The 15,655-nt window shown below is 35.0% G+C and overlaps 1 protein-coding gene across 1 annotated transcript in view; it reads left to right on the top strand.

Annotated features, from left to right (window-relative positions):
- TNKS (tankyrase) overlaps nt 1-15,655 on the top strand; it is a 167,671-nt gene that overhangs the window by 22,102 nt on the left and 129,914 nt on the right. The gene's annotated exons all lie outside the window — the stretch shown is intronic.

Raw genomic sequence — 15,655 nt, 5'->3', positions numbered from 1 at the left:
TTCAACAATTTTAATTATTGTGATTATATGAAATTGTATTTAATTGGCATTTCTTTCTCTTTTATATATAAGTATATATATGTGTGTATATATGTGTATGTGTGTGTGTGTATATATATATATATATATGTATTAGCTTTTGCTTTATTGTATAAAATCTTTCAGTTTAAACAAGGGGAATTCCCTGATGGCTTAGTGGGTTAGGGATCCAGTGTTGTCATGCTGTGGATTTGGTTGCTACTGTGGGATGGATTCCATCCTTGGCTGCGGAACTTTAGCATGCTGTGGGTGTGGCCAAAGAAGGAAAGAAAGAAAGAAACCTAAACAAGCTTCTAGAGGACAGGCATAGTTTCTTCTGAGTATATAATCTCTTTCTTGAAACTCAACATGGTGAATATTTAGCCCATGGCAGGTTTATTTACATAATTGTTGTCATCCTGAATGACATCTATTTTGGTTTAATCAAATATTTTAATGATAAAACTCAAATAGATATGTCATTTTTAAAGATAGTAAGGTGGTATCATTATTAAAATTTTCTCTCTCTCCATAGCCATCTATTCCAGCCTCAAATATATTTTTAGCTTTCCTCAAATTATTGCCTGACATAACTTCTTTATCATATTCTCTGTCATTATCCTTTGTCACTTTACCATCCATTGACATGATGACCCTTTGGATATCCTATCCTTTTTGATCTTTGACATCTTCCTCTATTGGTTGATTTTCTCCAAAGTCTCTTACCAAAATAGACAACGTCATTTCAGAAAACTAAGCTGAAAGCTTGAACTTATCACATATTCTCTGACCACTAAACCTCTTAAGTTACTTATGATAAGTTAGTATGTGATAACCATTATTGAACTTGACATGCATGCTTTTGTAATCTAGGTTTTCAGCTTTCTTGCTTTCAACCTTTCTTGCTTCACCTTATCTTATCCATTGGATTTTTCTCTCATTGCTTTATAATTTTATACAGTTTTCATGTTCTTGAAATATTATCCCTTCTAGGCTTTGGTGTTCTATTTTCCTACCTGTACCTCTCTGAATTTTTCATTTTATCAGTGCTTTTAATATCTTATTGAAATTAATATTCTTCTCCTTCTCCTACTAATCCTCCTCCCAAAAGTACATAATGAAAATGTTCCATTATCTAAGTTCTGCTGAAATAAAAGACTTAGATATAGGGCTTGAGTTTTTAAGGGATTGATTCCCACAGTCTCACAGTCCCATAATCCTCAGTAGGCTTTGACACAGACTGCTTTCCTTCCAAGTTCTTACTCCTTAGAAAGATTGAAAGGGGAAGAGCACCTTGGAAATTGTAATCAAAACGTAATTGAGGATACAGCTGCTGTTAAAGTATGTAACGTAGTTATTAGAGGAAACCAAGATTGGTTGTAGACCCTTCTATACATTTAATTAGCTTTCAGGAACCTATTAGGAGGTTTATTCTCAGGTATACTGAAATCACTCAGGTATATGATAGTTTATATATCATACTTTTTGAATTTGAGTATAGTTAAAGAATTCAGAAATGTTTTTATTAGACACATTTGCACTTTGGGATGACTGGGTGAAAGAATTGGAAGCCTTGGTTTTAGGGGTTTTTTTCTTTTTTCCCTCTCTTTTGCTTAAGTCTCATGGTTTTGAGTGATTAGTGTACAAAATTAACTTTTAAAAGATTTTTGCCTAGATAATGGAATGCTTGCCTGATTATTTTAAGATTAATCACATCTCTATATGTGAGGTAGAATAGCAAATATATTTGATATTTATAAAGGTAGATAAACACTTGAATGAAAAAGATAAAAAGATCCCTTTGGGAAATTAAAGTGTAGTATGAAAGAAAAACTTCCTAGAACCAAAAAAAAATCTAATTTTTTTCCAAAGTAAAAAGTTCAGGAGATAAATTAAAGAAAGATCACATTAGTAGCTTGGAGATCACATGTGAGAAGTATCCCCCAATACAGAGCAAAATGTTAGTGTATGGAAATCATGAGGAAAAAAATAGACTCAGGAAGTCAACATTATTTTAAAACCTTACATATGATAGGAGTTTCAGAAGGAAAAAAGAGGAGTTCCCGTCGTGGCACAGTGGTTAACGAATCCGACTAGGAACCATGAGGTTGCGGGTTCGGTCCCTGCCCTTGCTCAGTGGGTTAACGATCCGGCGTTGCCGTGAGCTGTGGTGTAGGTTGCAGACGCGGCTCGGATCCCGCGTTGCTGTGGCTCTGGCATAGACCGGTGGCTACAGCTCCGATTCAACCCCTAGCCTGGGAACCTCCATATGCCGCGGGAGCGGCCCAAGAAATAACAACAACAACAAAAAAAGACAAAAGACAAAAAAAAAAGAAGGAAAAAAGAAATCTGATGGCTGAGATCAGTAATAATTAAATAATAAGCAGAAGAAAACCCTACTCTTGAGATTTAGAAGGCCTTTGAGTACCATGCTGTTTTGATGAGAAAAGACACTGAGGATGATACATACAAAAGTTTTTCAGGGAGGAAGAATAAGTTGCCTTCAAAGGGAAACACAATTAGATAAAGGACTTTCCATTTACAACGTTTGAAAGCTTGAAGGCAGTGGAATACCTTCTAAAGATGAGAGGAAGACAGGAATTGAACTATAATTCCCTTGATAAGGAGTAGCTCTTCAGCTTTTTGGGAGTAAGAAAGGCTGAATAGAGCAAGTGGCATTATTTTAGAGAAATAGTGCTCCTGCCACTTGCTTTCTCTTTCTCTATATTTTCAAATAATTCTTGGATTCATTTGTCTTACACACAGAGGCTAAAGGGGATCCTTACTGTATATCTTACTTGGGAGTCCAAAATTCAGATTGCTGCCTAAAACCTCACAATTAGAACTATTTATAAGTTGTGTTGTTGTTGTTGTTGTTGTTGTTGTTGTTGTTGTTTGAAAATAGTTCTGTTTTCCAGGCTCAATGGCACTTTGTCATACTGGTTGGAGTCAAAAAGACCTGGATAATAAGCAAATTACTTGTTCTCTTCCAGTTATTAAAATGGGAAGTAGTAACTGTTCTTCATGTAGTATTTAAGAGGATTAAATGAGATGATGTAAGTAAAACATCCTCATGCAATATCTGTAGTATATACTCAGTGATTGACAACTGTTCTTGTTAATATGAAAATGACATAATTGCCTGAAATCTTTCTGTGAAGGGAGATAGTCATTAACTTCTAATACTTAAACATTTTTCTTTCTTTTCTTTTCTTTTCTTTTTTTTTTTGGTTTGTGCTTTCCCTCTGCTCTTCTGAGATCATAGATGTTCTTTGAGCTACTTCTTCATGTCATTGGCTTTGGTCATAGTTTTCATTATTCCCACAGTATTGAGACAGGAAATATAAATAGTTTTAAATATAAGCAGTATGAAGACTGGTCTTTATAGTTCTGGTGAAGTCTTAACTTCCGTTCTCATTGGCCCTTTGTCCACTCAATAGTATATATCCTTTTCTTCCCCCATCACGCCTCCCCCACAACAAAATGTGAGTGGGAGCAAAATATAAACCTCAGGTGTTAAGGACCTGAGTACAATTTACCATACTTAATTTTTCCCTACCTTGGCTATTCAGGGATCACATTTTCACAAAGAGCCCTATTCTGTGAGCGAGGAGACGCTCTTGCTCTCACTTTTCAACTTGTAACAGGAACTAGAAATAAACTGATTTTGCTAAAATCCTAGAGAACTTTGTTAGTGGCCATAACCCAGACTATCCTGACTGATTACACTCTATTTAAGAAATTGAATGCCTAGGTAAACAATAAAGAAATGGTTAAGTAGAATGACTTGTTTGGTTGCTGTCACAGAGAAAAATATCTTGGAGCTGATCCTAAAGTGAACCAGGGTCATAAACATAGTTTAAAATACTTTCCTACTTAATAATCAGCATGTACAATTGGTACGTGCATAGTGATGAAGTAAATTAAACTTGTTATAATCAAAATATATTTACTTTCCAGTACAGCTGGAGGGCCAGGTGACAGTCTCTTAAACTGAATCAGATAAGATATCCACTGGAGCATACTTCAAATCATTTGCTGTCTTGTTATTTGTGCCTATGGTATTCTGCTTAAATCTTACTTGGTTCTTCTTGCCTGATCCTATTGTTAGTTCTCTGTGATGGGGAACTGACAATAATCATCTCATTTATTCTTATATTCTCATCACCTATCACTGGTATCTAATTGTATACTCAAGAAATATGTATGGAATGACAGAACAGTTCACAAGAAGAGGGCTTGGTTCTCTGTGGATTTTTTGCATTAGTCTGTTAATGTGGATAAGGAAGTTGAGTAATTTTAGGTGATGTTTTGAGATTCTTTTATTAAAGTAATGTGAATTTGCCGTCTGTCAGAAACTCATAGTTATGTACAGATATAAAACCCATTTAATAGTCATATAAATTATGTTTAGATAATCTATTTGTCAAATTGTTATTGTTCTTCATTAAGGGTGGGTTGTTGAATATTGATTCTGAGCATGCATTGGCTTCTGGTTATAATGGATTTTCTATAAGGAATGAGCACAGATTTTTTGTTATTACTTGTAGATTAAACACCTGCCATGAACTGAAGAGATAGGGAGAAGAAAGAAAAAGGTGATGTTGGTACATTTACCAAAAATGACTGTGGTTAGATGATACACAGTACAGTGTTTTCCCTTGAGACAGCTCATAGTGCTTAACCAAATAATTTCACTAATATTTATATCCTCTGCATGAAGCAGACGATTCACATTATCTACTGTTTTACTAGTGAATAAAGGAGAAAGCTTTTGTTTTTATGTATCTGCTATCTGGAATGCTGTATTTACTTTCTTTGCTCAAATTCTATTTAAAATTACCTGATCTACACACTCATGTTTTTCTTTAGATTGTATGTCTTTTTCCTTTACTAACTTACTTGACCACTTCTGTAACTTTGGGGGTTTTGTCCTAACAGTAATATCAGGAGTAGTAGATGTTCATTTAAAAAATCAGCACACTGATAACAACTAATACATCTCATTTTCTATACATTTAGATTTATCCCGTCCAATATGGTAACCAAATGGAAATCAGTTAAAATGTAACAGATTTAAAATTTAGTTCCACAGTTACACCAGCCACATTTCAAGTGCTTAATAACCATATCTGGCTACTGGTTCCTGTATCAGAGTGTGAGGATATTGAAATTTCCATCATCGTGGAAAGATCTATTGGATAGTGCTGTTAGATTCAGGACATATAGTCTTAGTCTTAGTCCTTTTTACATAAAAATGAGATCATTCCATGCATACTGTTTTTTTTTTTTTTTTCACCTTGTGTTAGGAACATATTTCATTATCAGTGAATGTTTTCATCTAATCTCATTTTTAAAGACTGTCAAGAATTATATAGAAATAAGCATTCTTTAAATCAGTCACCTACATTAGGCCACTTAGAATATTTCTGATTTTTTAAATGTTGTTTTATAAACAGTACAATAGAGAACATCATTTTCATTAATTATATATGAAAACTCTAATTAGGGTAAACTACTTGAAAGCTAGAGCTTCTCAGTAAGAACCAAAGGAATCGTAGCTGCTGGAGAACTCAACTAGGGCTCTTGACTTTGTCACATTATCTATCCATATGTCACCCCTGAATGTGCTAGGTTAAGGAAAATCATTTCCCACACTTTTCTTACTCTTTGCAAAAATTCATTCAAAATTCATCGAAACCTTGAGAATTTGATTCACTTGCTTTTGTTTCATTATTCTCTCTCTTCCTTTTCCTGCCAGAATACCTCCCTTAAGCATTTTTAACATCAGTTTTTCATATAAAAGCTAAATTGGGATCTTTTAAACAAGTCTCAGTTATAGCATTTTCATAAAAAGTAAGAATTGGCAAATTCCATATTTGTATGCTTAAAAAGGAGAAGAGGCAAAAATGATAGTAATTTTTCACTTCTGAAATAATCCCTGCTGACACTGAGCACCATTATCTTGATGACTTGCCCACTTATGTTCAGCTGCATTCCAGAAAGTTAGAGTGTTTATGCATTTACCTGATAAGTTTGGGACTACTCTAGTAGGCTTTCTGGTTAGTGGTGGTAAATATATATGTTTATATAGAGAGTTTGGTATTTGTTCATTGAATTTTGTTAAAATTCCCAGAATGAGTGCCTTCATTCTCCTGAGCATTTAGGAAATATATCAAGATGCTTAAATTAGGGACAAAATGTCAAGCAATAAGAACAAATGAACCAAAAAAAAAAAAACCTCATACATTTTTATAAGTGATATAATACTTGGCTTATTACTCAAGATGATTAAAGAAATGAATTGTATATTTGCATTTACTTTTAGATTAAATATGGTCATCCAAAAACAATCTGTGGATTTCAGTGAGATGCATATGGCTTAAGTTTGGGGTGGTATTTGGGGCAGATGGTTGATTGGAGCCAGTCATGGTTATCGTGCTATCTGAAACATGTGCATATTAAAACTGTGTCCTTCCTTGGTACAATTCCCTAATATTTGAGATTTGAGAGGAGGATCTAGATTGGAGATAAAGATTTATGGAGTCCTTCTCACTCATTCTCAGCTGACCAAACAGTTGTTAAGTATAATAATTACAATTTCAGGCTTTAAAACAAAGCTATGTACACTTGTTGTTTTAGTTCTTAAATTATTTAAATCTATCAATTCTCTTTTTTAAATGGGGTGGTTGTTAGACTTTTCATCTAGACTTTTCATCTATAAACAGAAGCCGGGATTAAGAATGTAAACCTTACTGTGAGTTGTTTCATATTCTACCCTCAGGTGTGACAGTACAAATAAGACATTAAGAAATCCCATAGTCTGAGTTCCCGTCGTGGCTCAGTGGAAAGGAACCCGACTAGTATCTGTGAGGATGTGGGTTCAATCCCTAGCCTTACTCAGAGGGCTAAGGATCCAGCACTGCCCTGAGCTGTGGTGTAGGTCACAGATGTGGCTCGCATCCCAAGGTGCTATGGTGTAGGCCAGCAGCTACAACTCCGATTTGACCCCTAGCCTGGGAATTTCCATATGCCATGAGTGCATCCCTAAAAAAACAAAGGAAGAAATCCAATAGTGTGTCTAAATCTCTGTTTGTTTTGTGTCAAGCCTGACATTTTCTATATTTACTGTGATACACATAGTCATGGTTAGAGATGACAGGTCATATATTTTATTTTGTCTTTAAGGGGCACAATTTTGAGTGTTGATCTTTTGAAAGAATCTGCTTGAGCATGAAAATGGAGGGAACAAAAGCAGGAAATATTCTAGTGGGTCTCCTAAAATGGAACCTTAGCTGTCTTGGGTGTTCTTAGAGTCGAGGTTGCATGCTTTCTCACAAGGGGATCATTTGATGGAATTAAGAGGACATTGATCATTAGAAGAAAGTATTTAGGACAAATGTATGGATGTGCCTTTAAGAAATCACATAAAGGAAAGAAAGCTGGAGTTATAGTTCTGTTGTGATCTTGGCTTATACTTGTGTAGAATGATAAGGTAGAAATTAAATGCGTGGCTTTAGAATTAAGTATGAATTCTACTTTATCATAAATAATTTAGTTGCTTTGAGCCTCAATTTCTTATTTATAAGGTGGGCATCAGACCTGCTACATCAGGTTGTTATGGGAAATTAAATGAAATAAGAAAGCGGATAGAGCCTTAGTAAGTGCTTGTTTCCTTCCACTCTCTTTTCCCTTGGGTAGCAAGAAAAAGGTGTTCTCAGAGGTCATTTTTGTATTCCTACACTCAGTAAAAACTTAATGACGGATATGCAGCTCTTTGTTACCATCGATGTGAATTAGATTACATCCTTTGTTTCATATTCATTGTAACTTTGTAAACTAAAATTATGGCTTGATAAGGCATGGAACTTTTTTAAAAATTGTAGTTTAGGTCTTGCAGAAACATTGCAAATAGGATAATGGAAAATCATTGTAACTTATACATTTTAACCACAAATATTTCAATAGCAGGAGGATGAATTTCTAGTAGTTTGCTGTGACTGAGTCAAAAGTATATGAAATCTTGACACATGTGAAGAGGTGTGAACAATGATCATTTTTTAAAGGCGCATTAATTATGAGTAAATAGTTCTTCAATCTGCTAAATGACATCATAATTGATATTTCTGAAAATTACAATCCAACACCCAAGAATGAGAGAAGGGAAAGAGCAAAAGCAGAATTCTGTTAAAAGAAAAAGGCTAAGGTGGGATGTGAGAAATGTGATTGAATATAGTCCTTAAGAATATCACTAATAGGAGAGTTCCTGATGTGACTCAGTGCTAACGAACCCAACTAGTATCCATGAGGATGTGGGTTCAATCCCTGGCCTCGCTCAGTGGGCTAAGGATCCTGCATTACCATGAGCTGTGGCATAGGTCACAGACACGGCTCAGATCTGCTGTGGCTGTGGCTGTGGCTGGCAGCTATGGTTCCAGTTTGACACCTAGCCTGGGAACTTCCGCATGCCACAGATGTGGTCCTAAAAAGCAACAACAACAACAAAAAACACCCACAAGAATATCACTAATAGGATGATTTCTCAAATCCAAGAGGAAACAAACTACATTTAAAAAAATGATTGGATATATTCCCAAAGAATGAAAAACTTAAGAGTTGTGTTCTTTATCTCCTTCAGATGGAAAGTCAACAGCATATTGAAGTTCCAGTCATTTGAATCAATTCTCAGAGACATAGGAAAATATCATAAGTGATATAATTTTTTAAGAAACTAAAGTTCAAAGCAGAATCAATATTATGGTACTGGTTCAATCCTGTGCTCCTTGTGGAAAATGTTTTCAAATGTGTGACTTTAAACCGTTTATCTAATAACACTAAAACTGAATTGGTCTTAATATTTTATGCTAATGAGGAATTTGCCTGGAAATATTAGTAAATCCTTAAGGCCTTGCTCGGCTCTTAATTTAGAGATGATTCAGAAAGGCAGGTGACACTTCTCTCTAAGAGACACATTGGAAAGCACTTTTTGCTTGTGTTTGCTGTCGCTAGAATGTAAACATTCTGTCATCCTGTTATAAGCTTAGGTGGTCAACTGATATTATCTGCTTTATCCCTTACTAGAACTTTATTTACCTGAGTCTAGTCAAGTATTTGAAAAAGTTATCTTCCCTTAAGTAAAAGGAAACAAACAAACAAAAAATAATTGACTAGGCATAAACAAATTCATTGTTTCTAGGGCTGATACCAGTTTGCCTTTATTTTAATCTAACCAATATTTTTTAGCACTCTCTGTGCACGTGATTTTATTTTTGAAAGGCAGATGTAAAGATTGCTTAAAGTGTTTGTTGAGTCCTTTTTATGTGCCAAGAAACAAGCTAGATTTATATATATTGTCTCAATTATAACAGCACCCTTGGAGGAAGGTAGTATTTTATGAGAGAAGATTGAGATTGGCAGAGGTGAAGTCACTTGCCTAAGGCCTGACAATTGTTAAATAGAAGTATTTTAAACCTGGGTTTGTCTGATTCCTGGACAGGAATTTCTTTTAGACTTGATTCTCAAGGATTCCCAGGTAGAAAGAGATATTTTTTTAATAATCATTCTTGTATTTATTACACTGCCCACTTTTTCTTAGAATAAGTTATGGTTTGTGTAAGCCAGTAATGCTGATTCCACAAATGTATTGTGGCCTGCCTTAACAACTTATTGCAAAAAAGATATAATTGAATTGGATATAAAAATCTGCTGTATACACATTATATAGAATAATCTCTTACCTGTGTTACTCCAGATGTAATGGGCCTTTTCAAATAGTCTTGATTTTCTCTATTTTTAGAAAAACTTAATAATAGGCGCGAAACTTAATTGCAGGATTCTTTTATTGTTATAATATTTCATGCCACTGTTTGATCATAAAGAACAACTCTGTGTAAATTTAATAAAAGATTTAATATATTTTCTAATATCTTTTAAAAATTCTTATATGCACATGTGTACTATATGCAAATCACTACTCCAGGAGCTCCTCAAATATTTATTTGTTTTGTCTTCCTTATAACCCCATGAGTAGGTACTATTATTATCTCCTGATTTACAGATGAAGAAATCAGTGTGGAGAGGTGACATCACTTCCTGGGGGTCCCAGAACTAGGATGGGGCAGAACTGGGATTCTAACCCATACAATCTGGTTCCAGAGGACCAACTCTTTTCTATGGTGTTTTGCCATTAGTAAGTGCAGCAGACTTAGTAGAGACCTTGATTTTTTTGAACTTAAGAAATAGGTATTCTTATTTTGTCCTGATGACACATGTGGAAAAAAGTTATAAATGGGTATCTATCTAATGAAGTACATTGAGGCAGATAGTTCATTGAGGTGAAATTAAGTAATGCATCACAAGTACGCTGGTCCCAGGTGTTGACAGAATTCTGAATGCTTGGTAACACATGGAGTTTTGTACAAATAGAAAATTATCTCTTGACTGTTTTACTTAAGACTTATTTCTGCAGTCTCAACATTATCACAGATTCTAAATTAATGTATTTGTTTTATATTGGTATTGTTTATTTAGTGCTACTTAATGTTATTTGGTTGATAAGAAGAACTGCCCAATTTTTATTTCTCCATTGGTTACAAATTAATTACTTTAAACAGCAGCTTTAAGAGAAGTAGGTATTTTGGTGAACATACTTAAATAGCATGCATAAAGATCATTTTTGTCTGAGGAGAAATATCTCTCTCATTATAAAAATAATATATATTTGTAATAAACATTAAAACACTGTAGAAATGTATAAAATAGAGACACATTTTATGAACTTATTAATTTACTGTGTATAACTAGCTACATAATAACTTAAATTTAAGATCTGTTATTGCTGTTGATGGCCATTGAGATCTGCCCAGGTTCTCTAGAATTAATGTCTCTTTCCCCATCACCATTGTTATTATTGCCTCTTCCTCCTTCTCTGGCCAATCTTTTAAAGTTCAGAACCAGATATTGAGACAAGCTGGACAAAATTCTCATTAGTGAGGGTTTGGAGTAAGATTCAGATAACCTAGGTACATGTTTCTATCTGAGGGTGATGGCAGTAGAACTTGGAGACAGGGAAATTTTTGGACACATTTCTGCCCTTGCTTTTTGTTTTCTTTTTTTGTTTTGTTTTGTTTTGGCTTTTTAGGGCCACGCTCGTGGCATATGGAGGTTCCCAGGGTAGGGAGCTAGAGCTGCTGGCATGTGCCACAGCCACAGCAACACCAGATCTGAGCAGCATCTGCAACCTATACCACAGCTCACAGCAATGCCAGATCCTTAACCCACTGAGTGAGGCCAGGGATCAATCTTGCAACCTCATGGTTCCTAGTCGGATTCGTTTCCACTGAGCCACAACAGGAACTCCTCTGCCCTTGCTTTTGATGAAGTACCTCTGTTCTTTAATAAATTTTTGCGTTGTTTAAGCTGAAGTAGTTTTTTCTCCCTCATAATTTTAAAAACTCTCTAGTTGATACAGTTGGTACTCAAATATATATTCATAGGTCACAGCATCTTAAATTTAGAAAGATTCTTAGAAATCATTTTTATTTTTTACTATTTACTATTCTTTACTATTACTTTTTTAAAAACTTATTTAGTAGTTACTATTTTACTGGTTTACTATTGACTTATTTCCTATTAGGTTTTTAAACCATAGAAATCTTTCTTCAAATGAAATCTAATGTAGTAACCCAGTATGTAAAAGTGTTGAGAAAGAAGAGAGCATAGACCTTCATGTATTCTACCTTGCGTAAGTGGGTGTGATAGGGGAGTAGGGTGTGGATCCTTAAGACCCTAAAGATCAGTGGTTTCAGCCAGGAGCAGTTTTGCCGATTGAGAAGGTATTCAAATGTATAGAGTCTTTTTGGTTGTCACAGTGGGCGAGTGCTGTTGACACCTAGTGGGTAGAGAGGTCATGGGGTCCCGCTAAACATCTTATAATGCCCGGTGCTACTCCCCACTGTTAAGTACATACTGTAGGTGAAGCCAAAGCCAAAGCCAGGGCCTGACTAATTTGGCTAGAAAAGATACTAGGAGCCACTTTTAGATTTAGATAGTTTATCACTTATACAGTGAAAAGAAGGGTAAGCAAGGGTGCCAGCTCCCTGTGGTCCTTGTACCACACACAGAAAAAGATTATACTGAGAGAAAAAGGGCTGAATGACTACAGCACGAGTTGGGGATACCATGTTGCTAAAGAGCCAGTAGAAGGGGAAAGGAAGAAAGCCCCCTATGCTATCATCAGAAGTGGTAAGTGATGAGTCACTGTCTCAGGACCACCTTCAGGGAAGGTAGAGAGGTGAGTGGAAGGTGATCTCAGAGTAGCACCTTGCAGGTCTCTCATCCTTCATTTCCAAAGAGCACAAGGCATTGTACCAAGACACAGTTTTGTTTTGTTTTTTGTTTTTTGGGTTTTTTTTTGTCTTTTTAGGGCCGCATCCACAGCATAGGGAGGTTCCTAGGCTAAGGGTCGAATTGGAGCTGTAGCCGCCGGCCTACACCACAGGCACAGCAATGTAGGATCTGAGCCGAGTCTGTGACCTACACCACAGCTCACGGCAACGCCGGATCCTTAACCCACTGAGCGAGGCCGGGTATCAAACCCGAAACCTCATGGTTTCTAGTGGGATTCGTTTCCACTGCGCCACAATGGGAACTCCCCAAGACACAGATTGTGATTCAAATCACAGAACTCTGATTCAAGTCTTTGCTTAGCATGTGGGAGTACTTGCAGAGTCTCCAGGGCACCATGTTGGAGCCATTTCCCTACAGCTGCAACAAATAATTATCTGGTTCAAAATGTCAATAGTTCCAAGGTTCACTCTGCTCTAGACATGAATATAACTTCATTTTTCTAATAGCCATGTTAAAAAGAAATCACTGAGTGAACAGAGGGCTGACCATGTTAAGAGGCAGCAAGAGGGCAAGCCAAGGAAAGAGATCTCAGAGGAAACCAACCCTGTAGGCATGTTGATTACAGACTCCTAGCCTCCAGGACTGAAAGAATAAAATTTCTGTTGTTCAAACCAAATCTATTAACTTGTTTTCTCTTGAATTATCAGCTGTTTTTTTTTAATAGTAATTGTTCCTAATTTATATGTGTAAGGTTTTTTTGTTTTGTTTTGTTTTGTTTTGTTTTGTTTTGTATCATTGAGTTTATCCTGTTTGGAATTCTTGAACCTGTAAATTGGTACCTTTTACTAGTTCTGGGAAAATCTTATGCATTATCTCTTCAAATATGTATGTGTTTTCTTTTTCTTTTAAGACTGATCATAGCATGTTAGACCGTCTCACCAAATCCTTTGTCCATGATTATCTCTTTGAATCATTCTTGGAAATATCTGTTGACATATTTCCCAGGTCAATAAATTTCTCATCAGGTGTTTCTAACCTGCGGTTAAACCCCTCTAATGAGCTTTTAAAAAATCAACTTTATTGAATTATAAAATTAGTTTGAGATAATGAAATAAAATGCATCCGTTTTAAGTATATATATTGACGAGTTTGACAAATGTGTATATACCCATTTGTAACCCATTTGTAACCACCACCACAATTTAATAGAACATTTTTATCACTCTAAGAAGTTCTTTGGTGTCCATTTGTAGTCAGTTTTTTCTTCCTCTCCACCATCCCCAGGGAACAATTGATCTGTTTTCTGTCATTATGGATTTATTTTCTGTTCTAGAAATATGTTCTTTGCTTTATGGCTTCTTTTGCTCAGCATAATGTTTTAGAGTTTCATCCCTCTAGTATGAGTCAATTTTTTTTTTTAATTTCTGAGTAGTATTCTGTTGTATAGATATGCCACAATTTGCTTATTCTTTCACCTCTTGATGGATACTGAGGTGTTTCCTATTTTTTTGCTGTCATAAGTAAACATGATTATTCATGCCTTTGTATGGACCTATTTCTTTTCTTCTTGGATAAATATCTGCAAGTAGGATGTTAGAACATAGAATAGTGAATATTTACGTTTATAAGTAACTACTAAATTGATTTCCAAAGTGGTTACATACCATTTTATATGCCTACCAGCAGTGGATGAGAGTTCCTGTTTAGTACATTCTCATTAATACTTAATACCATTGATAATAAAAAATGAGTTATTGCCCATCTTTTAAATTTGTGTTTTTCTTTTGAATAATGCTCTTGAGCATCTTTTCATATATTGGTTGTTTGTATGTCTTTTGTCTTATGCATTGAAGACTAGAGCTAGTTAAAATTTTGTCTAAAATTAAATATTAGAGTATTTTAAAATTGAAAATTTTATTTGCTAAAAAATTTAATGAAGTTGGTGTTTTGTGTAATTTAATTTTAGAAACTCAGTCAATTGAGTGTCTTTATACTCTAAAAGAGTAAGATGACTATAAAATACTTGGAAAACATCTAACATAATCATAACCTCTTTTAAAATTGAGTATAAAATTGAGTGTCTTTTCATTGTGAGAAGCAGTTTTAGACCCTTTAATGTAGCTCTAAAATTCACATAACAAAGCATTTACTATATCGTAATAGGATTTCTACCACTACAAGTGAAAATTAGGAGTTCTCATGTGGCTCAGTAGGTTAAGTACCCGGAGTTGTTACTGCAGTGGCTTGGGTTTGATCCCTGGCCTGGGGATCCTCATAGTGCTTTACTAAAATGCTTTTTCATAATTTACTTAAAAACCTTGCTACCTTTTTAGCTTGGAAAATTCACATTAGTTTCTATTTATTCTACCTTATATAAGTTAATGCCTGTATTAAATACAATTTATCATAATAGCACTTCATATTTTTCTAGGAATTTGATGAGGCTTTGCATACATTTAGAAATGTTTCCTTTTTATTTGGAAGAGTTAAATGATATGAATGCTTAAGTTTAATAGTTTTGAATAATTAAATGAATTGACTTCAGTGTCTACTTCATTGGTCATAGGCAGAAGGCATGGTCTCTGAATCTGGCTCACTGTAGCTGAATGTTTGCACCAGAAATAGGAAAACCACATGTCCTTCTTGCCATAGGTCTTTTGAGATTGTCATTTTGAATATTAGTTTTAACTCTCTGTTGTTATGTTGCCTTAATGTATTTTCTCTACCCTTCTAACTTCAAAAGTAGATAAATGAATTTAAGATATACAGCCTAGTCATTTAAGATTTGAGATTTGGTAATGCCCTGATTGGTTAAAGATAATACAAGGAGATTTTGAATGGCCACAGTAGTCTTGAATTTACGTGCTAATTGTTACTCAGATTTTAGTTTCCTTGTTTTTTTCAAACTTTATTTTTTATATTGATTGTATATTTTGAGAATCTTGATTCAGATATTTGTGCTACTTTTAAAGAAGACTTTATTAGTGTGCCTTCAATGTGTATTGATGCTACAAGATGAATTTCTAGTTGTATTATGAATCTGTAGTCATATTTTATTATTCCCTTTGGTAGCACAGAACTTTGAAAGCAAATTTTGAAGCATTCATTGAGAGTCCGACATGTCACCACTTCAAGTTTAGACATTCTTGGTTGTTACCTTAGCCTCATGTATATGCTGTTCGTCTGGTATTAGAAAATAGTCCCACACGGAGTTCCCGTCGTGGCGCAGTGGTTAACGAATCCGACTAGGAACCATGAGGTTGCGGGTTCGGTCCCTGCCCTTGCTCAG

Source organism: Sus scrofa, chromosome 15 (assembly GCF_000003025.6).
Source record: "Sus scrofa isolate TJ Tabasco breed Duroc chromosome 15, Sscrofa11.1, whole genome shotgun sequence".
Taxonomy (NCBI): Eukaryota; Metazoa; Chordata; class Mammalia; order Artiodactyla; family Suidae; genus Sus; species Sus scrofa.
The sequence above is the reverse complement of the archived record's forward strand: the minus strand, read 5'-3'. Positions and strand labels throughout refer to the sequence as shown.